Source organism: Rhinopithecus roxellana, chromosome 21, assembly GCF_007565055.1.
Source record: "Rhinopithecus roxellana isolate Shanxi Qingling chromosome 21, ASM756505v1, whole genome shotgun sequence".
Lineage (NCBI taxonomy): Eukaryota > Metazoa > Chordata > Mammalia > Primates > Cercopithecidae > Rhinopithecus > Rhinopithecus roxellana.
The window spans coordinates 42,570,847-42,579,952 of record NC_044569.1 but is presented as its reverse complement, the minus strand read 5'-3'; positions in this window follow the sequence as shown (position 1 = coordinate 42,579,952).

Below are 9,106 nucleotides of genomic sequence, written 5' to 3'. Positions count from 1 at the left end.
ATCTCACCGAGTACAACTTCAAGGACCTCAGGAAGCGTTTGCTAACACTCTTTTCGTGGAAGATGCAAAGTGATATTTTGGCGTCCAAAGTGCCCATGTGCGACAGAACATACTCACATATAACTAGAAAGAAGCTTTATGAGAGATGCTTTGTGATGTGTGACTTCATCACACAGATGCCATCCACGCTGTCCCTTCACAGGACCGTTTCTAAGCTGTTGTAGTGGATTCTGCGAAGTGATATATTTGGAGGCCAAAGGGCCCATGGGAAAAAGTAAATATGCTCACATAATACTAGAGAGAAGCTGTCCGGAGAGATTGCTTTTTGATGTGTGATTCATCACAGAGAGTTGCAAACTTTAACTTCTTGAAACAGTTTGCTTACACTGTTGTCGTGGATTCTGCAAATAGTGTTATGTGGTAGTCATTCGATGGTAATGGTAAAAAGGAAATATTCTCAGATCAAAACTGGAAAGACCTCTGAGAACACTGCATTTGCCATGTCGTGATGCGAACACACCACAGTCACGTTTCTCTTCGATGCATCAGTGCGCTTAACACAATTTGCTGGAAATCTGCAACTGGATATTCTTAGCAGCATGAAGATAACGGTGCAGAAGGACAAATCCTTCAGATGAAAACTAGAAAGACGATTTCTTGAACTTTTTGGGATTGTGATTATCCAGCAGAGTTAAACTTATGTTTCCCTGGATGCAGCCATTAACCTTGTCTTTGAGGATACTGAGAAAGGGCTTCGTTGATCGTATTGTGCCTATCGCTGATGACAGGAAAATAATCATTCAGTTTCAAACGTGAAAAAGCTTTCTAGATAAACTATCTTTCTGGGTCGTGAGTCATCTCACAGAGTTAACAACTTAGACCTCAGGAAGCAGTTTGCTACACTCCTTTTGGTCGTAATCTGCAAAGTATATTTGGGAGCCCATAGGGGATCATGGTGAAAAGAAATATCCTGCAGTAATAACAGAGAGAATATTTCAGAGAGATTGCTATCGGATGTGTGGAACTTCAATCACACAGCAGTTCACCCTTCCTTCTTAGGAACAGTTTGCTAACACTTTGTGTACGTATTCTGCAATGTGATATTTGGGAGCCACAAGGCAGCCCATGTTGATAAGGAAAATATTCCAACTTAATAACGCGAGAGACAGCTTTCTGAGAGATTTGCTTTCTGATGTGCGACTCATCACAATGGTTGCCACCCTTCCCTTCTTGACATTGGTAACACTGTTTTCGTATATCTGCAAGTGAATTGGGAACCCATAGGTTGCCCTTGGTGGAAAAACGAATTATCTCACATAATAACTAGAGAGAAGCCTTTGTGAGAGGATTACTTCCTGAACGTGTGCTTCTCTCACAGAGTTCACCAAACTTCACCAGTCTCTTGGAACATTTGCCTAACATTTTGTCGAGGATACTGTATGTGATATTTAGGAGCCCATAGTGGGCCGCTTGGCGAAAGGAAATACCTCAGATCAAAAACATGGGAAGAAGCCTTCCTAGAACTGCATTGCCATGGGTGAATGGCACCCCATAAGCTACACCGTTTCTGACTTCAGTGAGACAGTTTGCTAACACAGTTTCTGCCGGAAATCTTGGCAATGGTGATACTTCTCAGTGCAAATGAAGCTTAGGGTAAAAAGGGAAATTCCTCAATGAAACTAGAAAAGGAAGCTTTATTAAAAACTCCTCTGTCGAGTGTGAATTGACATTCACAGAGTAAACATTACACTTTGGTTTCGTGGAGCAGTCATTCACACTGTCTTTGAGGACCTGAGAAGGTTTCTTTGGATTGTATGAGAGCCTAAGCTGATAAAAGAATATCATCAGGTCAAAACGTGAATAAAGCTTTCTGAGAAATTCTTTGTGTCTGTGAATTCATCTCACAGGGTTAAAACTTACACCTCAGGACAGTGGCTATCACGTCTTTTCGTGGCAGTGGCAAAGTAATAGTGGGAACGCTAGGGACCCAATGGTGAAAAGGCGAAATCTCCTCCGAGTTAATAACGAGAGAGAAGTTTCTGAGAGATTGCTTTCTGATGTGTGAATCATCACACCGAGTTCCACACTTCCTCTTGCGAAAATTTGCTAAACACTGCTTGCGGGATTTTGCATGTGATATTTTGGGCCTTAGGGGCCCATTGTGAAAAGAGAAAATCCTCACTAATAAACTATTGGAAGGAGCTTTCCTTGACATTGCTTTCTGAAGTGTGAATTCTCTCACAGAGTTCCACCATAACGCAACTTCTTGGAACAGTTTCCTAACATGTTATCGGTGGATTCTGCAAAGTATATCTCGTGCTCATTGAGGTATGGTGAAAAAGGAAAATATCCTAAGATAAAAACCTGAAAATAGCCTTCTGGACACAACGCATGCCAAGTTTGAATAAGCAACTCACAGAGTTACCAACGTTTATTCAGTTATCATTTGCTATCCAGTTTCTGCAATCTTGCAATTAGATACTTCGTATCACAAGGAACTTACGGTGACAAAGGCAATAACACTATGTATGAACAAACCAGAAAGAAAAATTACCTAGAATTTTCTGGTGATGTGGAATTCACTCACAGAGTTACACTAGTTTTGTGGAGGTTAATTAACACTTCTTGGGAACCTGAGAAGGCTTTTTGGTTGTATTCAGACTATTGCTGATAAAGGAAATATCCATCGTTCCAAAACGTGAAGAAAGCTTCTGGAAAACTGCTTTTTGATCTGTGAATTCATCTAAAGAATGTAGCAAGTTCAGTCCTCAGGAAGGGTTTCCTACATTGACACTCTTTTCCTGGAATTCTGCAAAGTGATATTTGGAGTACATAGTAGCCCCTGGTGAAAATGGGAAGATATGCCTCATATAAAGATAGCGAGAACGGTTCGGAGAGATTATTTCTGATTGTGCTTCATGCACACAGAGTTCCACCCTTCCGTTCTTGGAACGGTTTGCTACGACTGTTGTCGTGGATTCTGGCAAAGGACATCTTGGGGGTCCCATCAAGGGCTCATGGGGAAAAAGGAAATATCCCACTATAATAACTAGAGAGAAGCTTTCTGAGAATTTGCTTTCTGATGGTGCTCTCACACCAGATCATCCACCCCATCCCAACAATCATCCACTATTCCATCCTTCCTTTTTTTGGAACAGTTTGCGAAGACTGTTTCGTGAGCTTCTGCAAAGTGATATTTGGGAGACTATTGAGGGCTATGGTGAAAAAGGAAATATCCACAGATGAAAACTGGAAAGAAGCCTCTGGAGAAAACTGCATTTGCCATGTGTGAATGCAATCTCCACAGAGTTACACGTTCCTCTTCAGTTGATCTGTTTGGATCAACACAGTTTCTGGAACTCAGCAATTGGATTTTCTTAGCACAATGATGCTTACAGTTGACAAAGGGAAATACACTGAGATGACAAACATCGAAAGAAAGCTGTCTTAGAAACTACTTCTTGGTGATGTGTGAATTCATCTCACAGAGTTTACACCTATTGTTTCGTGTCAGCAGTTCCATTAACACTGCTTGAGGAACCTGAGAAGGGCACATCTTTGGATCATATTGAGGTTAACGCTGATAATAGAAAATACCTACATGTTCAAACGTGGAAAGAAAGCTTTCTGCGAAACTTCTTTTGATCTGTGATTCGACTCACAGTGTTAACTTTGACTCAGGAATCATTTTAGGCTAAACTTCACTCTTTTCAGTGGATCTGGCAAAAGTGATATTTTGTGGAGCCCATAGGGGCCCACGGTAAAAATGAAGTCGGGTCTCAGATGAGTAACAGAGAGAAGGTTCGAGGGATTGCAATATCTGATGTGTGACTTCATCAACAGCATTCCACCTTTCTTGCTTGCAACCAGTTTCCTCAAACTGTTGTTCTGGGATCTCTGCAAAGTGCGATTTAGGGAGCCCATGGGCACACAGGTGAAAAAGGAAATATCCTCAGATAATAACTAGAAGGACGTTTCTGAGAGATGCTTCTGCTGATTGTGACTTCTCCAACCGGTTCCTCCCTTCCCTTCTTGGAACAATTTGCTAACATGTTGTCATGATTCTACAAGGTGAATTTGGGAGCTCTTTGAAATATGCTGAAGAGGCAAATATCCTCAGATCACGACTGGAACGAAGCCTTATGAAAAACTGCCTTGCCATGTTTGAATGCAAACTCACAGAGTTACACGTTCCTTCTCCTCCGTGATCAGTTGCTGAGAAAGTTTTCTGGATCTGCAGTGGATTCTTCTTAGCGCAATGTAGCTTACATTGACAAAGGAAATATCCTCAGATGAAAAACCAGAAAGAAGCTTTTTAGACTTCTTGTTGAGTGGCGAATTCATCTCACAGAGTTACCTTATGTTTCGTGGGCATTCCATTAAAACCGTCTTTGAGGAACCTGAGAAGGTTTCTTAGAATCGCATTGAGGCCTACGCTGATAACAGGAAATATCATCATTCAAAACGTGAAAGAAGCTTTCTGAGAAACATCTTTCTGATTGTGGATATCATCCACTTGTTAACTGTAGACCTACAGAGCGTTTGTAACACTGTTTTCGTGAATCTGCAAAGTGATATTTGGGAGCTCCATAGGGGCCCAAGGTGAAAAAGGAAATATCCTCCCATACTAACTAGAGAGAAGCTTTCTGAGAATTGCTTTCTGCTATGTGACTTCATCACACAGGTTCCACTGTTCCCTTCTTGGAACAGTTTGCTAACATGTTGTCGTGAATCTGCAAAGTGATATTTGGGACTTGAGTGGTATGGTGAAAGGAAATATCTCAGATCCAAATTGGAAAGAAGCCTTCTGAAGAACTGCATTGGCATGTGTGAATGCAACTCACAGAGTTACAGCCTCTCTTCATTCGTATCGACGCTCCTTCTTTGCTACACTCCGGTTCTTTCTGGAATTGCAATGGATACTCTTAGCGCAATGAAGCTTACCGTGAAAAAGGTAATATCCTCAGAGGAATAGCTAGAAAGAAAACTTTGTTCGAGAAAGCTTCTTGGTGATGTGTGAGTTCATCTCACAACAGTACACTTATGTTTCGCGGAGCAGTCCATTCGGATCTCTGAGGAGCATGAGAAGGGCTCTTAGCATCGCATTGATGGACCTACTTGATAAGGAAATATCATCATTCAAAACGGAAAGATGCTTTACTGATAAACTTCTGCTCTGATCTGTGACTTTCATCTCCAGAGTTCCCGTTATACCTCAGGAGCACTTTGATTACACTCTTTTCATAGAATCTGACAAGGATGATATTGGGAGACATAGGGGCCCATGCTGAAAAAGGAAATCTCCTCACTAATAAGTAAATAGAAGCTTCTGAGAGTTTCTTTCTGATGTGTGACTCCATCCACCGAGTCCCACATCCCTCTTGGAATTCTAACACAAGTTGTCGTGGATTCTTCAAATGATATTTGGAAGCTCTTTGAGGGGCTAAGGCGAAAAAGGAAATTACTTCCGATCAACTGGAAAATGACTCGCTGAGAAAACTGCATGTCGTGTGGCGACTGCTACTCACAAAGTTACAAGTTTCTCCTCAGCGATCATTTGATAACACAGTTTTCTGGAAATTGCCAGGGTACTTCTTCGCGCAATGCAAGGCTCTTATGGTAAAAGAAATATCCTCCGATGAAAACTAGAAAGAAGCTTTCTAAAGAACTACTTTCTGGTGATGTGTGATTCATCTCAGAGAATTACACTTTGTTTCGTAGGAGCAGTCCTTAACACTGTCTTTTGGTACCATGAGAAGGCTTATTTAGGATCGCATGAGGCCGCGCTGGTAAAGGAACTCTCATCATCAGAAAGGAAAGAAGTTATTCTGAGAACTTCTTCTGATCTGTGAATTCACTCTCACAGGTTACCACCTTAACCTCAGGAAACAGTTTGCTATGACTCTTTTTGTGGAATCTGCAAAGGATATTTGTGAGCCCAAGATGCGCACGTGGTGAAAACGAAATATCCTCAATCAAAACTGGAAAGAAGCCTTCTGGAATCGCATTGCCATGTGTGAATGCCAACCACAGAGTACACGTTTCTCTTCAGTGTCAGTCTGCCACAAAATTTTTCTAGAATTTGCAGTGGATACTTATTCGTGCAATGAAGTTATGCTACAAAGGAAATATCCTCAGATGAAAACTAGAAAGAGCTTTTTAGAAACTTCTTATGATGTGTGGAATTCATCTCACAGAGTTACACTTCTGTTTCGTGGAGCAGTACATTGCAACACTGTCTTTGAGGAACCTGAGAAGGGCTACTTTGGATCGGCATTGAGGAATACGCTGATAAAGGAAATATAATCAGTTCAAAACGTGAAAGAAAATTTCTGAGAAACTTGCTTTCTGATGCTGTGACATCATCACAGAGAGTAACAACGTGACCTCGGAACGAGTTTGCTAACACTTTTTCGGATTCTGCACAGTTATATTTGGGAGTCCTATAGGGGCATGGTGAAAAAGGAAAATATCCGTCCAATAACCTGAAAGAAGGTTCTGAAGAAACTGCATTGCCATGGTGAATTCAACTCCAAGAGTACAGTTTCTCTTCAGTGATCAGTTTTAACACGTTTTCTGGAAATCTGCAATTAATACTTCATAGTGCAATGAAGCTTACGGACAAAGGAAATATCCTCAGATGACAACTAAAAGAGCTTTCTTAGAAACTTCTGTTTGATGTGTGAATTCATCTCACAGAGTACACTTATGTTTCTTGGCATTCCATTAACACTTATTTAGGTAAGCTGAGAAGGGCTTCTTTGATCGCATTTGAGGCCTACGCTGAGTAAAGGAAAATTCCCATTCAAAACGTGAAAGAAGCTTTCTGAGAAACTTTCTTTCTGATCTGTGAGTTCATCTCACGACGTTTACATAAGACTCAGGAAGCAGTTTGCTACAATCTCTTCGTTGAATCGTGCAAATGATATTTGGAGCCCATAGGGGGCCATGGTGAAAGCAATATCCTCAATAATATACAGAGAAGTTTCTTAAGAGATTGTTTTAATGTGTGACTTCATCACACAGAGTTCCCCCCATTCCCTTCTTGGAACAGTTGCTAACACTGTTGTCGTGGCTTCTGCAAAGTTATATTTGGGAGCTCTTGAGGGCTATTGTGAAAAAGGAATATCCTCACATATAAACTGAAAGAAGGCTTCTGAGAAACTGCTTGCCATGTGAATGCAACTTCATAATTACACGTTGCTCTTCAGTGATCAGTTTGCTAACAAGTATTCTGGAAACGTGCATGTGGGAATTCTTCTTCGGCAATGAAGCTTACGATGACAAAGAAGTATCCTCAGAGGAAAACTACAAGAAGCTTTTCAGAAACTCTGTGATGTGTGAATTCATCCACACGAGTTACACTTATGTTTTGTGGAGCAGTCCATTAACACTGTCTTTGAGAATCCTGAGAAGGACTCTTTGGTATCGCATTTGGGCCTACGATGTAAAGGAATTTATCGTCAGTTCAAACGTGAAAGAACGCTTTCTGAGAAACTTGTTCTGATCTGTGAATCATCTCACAGGATTACAACTTAGACCTCAGGAAACAGTGTGCTAACCCTCTTGTCGTGGAATCTGAAGTGATATTGGGAGCCATAGGGGCCCAGGAGTAAAAGGAAATATCCTCACATAATAACTAGAGAGAGTTTTCTGAGAGATTGCTTCTGATGTGTGACTCATCACACATAGTTCCACCCTTCCCTTCTGGACAAGTTTGCTAACACTGTTGTCGTGGATTCTGCAAATGATATTGGGAGCTCATTGAGGGCTATGGTGAAAAGGAAATATCCTCACTTAAAACTGGAAAGAAAGCTTCTGAGAAAATGCATTGCCATGTGGAATGCAACTCACGAGTTACACGTTTCTCTTCAGTGATCAGTTTGCTAACAAGTTTTGGAAATCTGCAATAGATACGTCATTAGCAATGAACTTATGGATGAAAGGACCTATCTCCGATGAAAACTAGAAAGAAGCTTTCTTAGAAACTCTTGGTGATGTGTGATATTCATCTCACAGTTACACTTATGTTTCGTGGAGCAGTCCTTAACATGGTCTTTGAGGAAAACCGAGAAGGGCTTCTTGGATGCATTTAGGCCTACGCTGATAAACTGAAATTCATCGTTCAAAACGTGAAAGAAGCTTTTGAGAAAGCTTCTTTTGTTCTGTTGATTATCTCACAGTGTTAACTTAGCTCGGAAGCAGTTTTGCTAACACTCTTTTGTGGAATCTGAAAGGATATTTGGGGAGCCCACCATGTGAAAAGAAATATCCTCCATTAATAAACTAGAGAGAAGCTTCTGAGAGATTGCTTTCTGATGTGTGACTTCTCACACAGAGTTCCCTCTTTCCTCTTGGAACAGTTTGCTAAACTGTTGTTGGTTTTGCAAGTGATATTTGAAATCTGAGGGCTATGGTGAAAAAGGAAACTCCTCAGATCAAAACTGGAAAGAAGCCTTCTGAAAAACTGCATTACATGTGTTGAATGCAACTCACAGAGTTACACGTTTCTCTCAGTGTGTCATTTGTAACAAGTTTTCTGGAAATCTGCAATGGGATCTTAGCGCAATGAAAGTTACGGTGACAAAGGAAATATCCTCAGATTGAAAACTAGAAAGAAGCTTTCTTAGGAAACTTTTGGTGATTGTGAATTCATCTCACAGACGTTAACTTATGATTCGTGGGCGCATCCATTAACACTGTCTTTGAGGAACCTGAGAAAAAAGGGCTTCCTTTTTTTGGATCGCATGGGCCTACACTGAAAAGGAAATCATCCGTTCAAAATCTTGAAAGAAGCTTTTCTGGAAACTTCTTTCTAATCTGTGAGTTCATCTCACAGACTATACACTTAGACTTCAGGAATCAGTTTGCCTAACACTCTTTTCATGGAATCTGGACGTGATATTTGGGAGCCATAGGGCCCATGTGTGAAAAAGGAAATATCACAGTTATACTATAAGAGAGAGACGCTTTCTGAGATGATTGCTTCTGATGTGTGACTAATCACCCATAGGTTCCACTATTTCCCCTTTGGACAGTTTGCTAACACTGTTGTCGTGTTCTGCAAAGTATATTGGGAGCTCATTATGTGGCTAGGTGAAAAGGA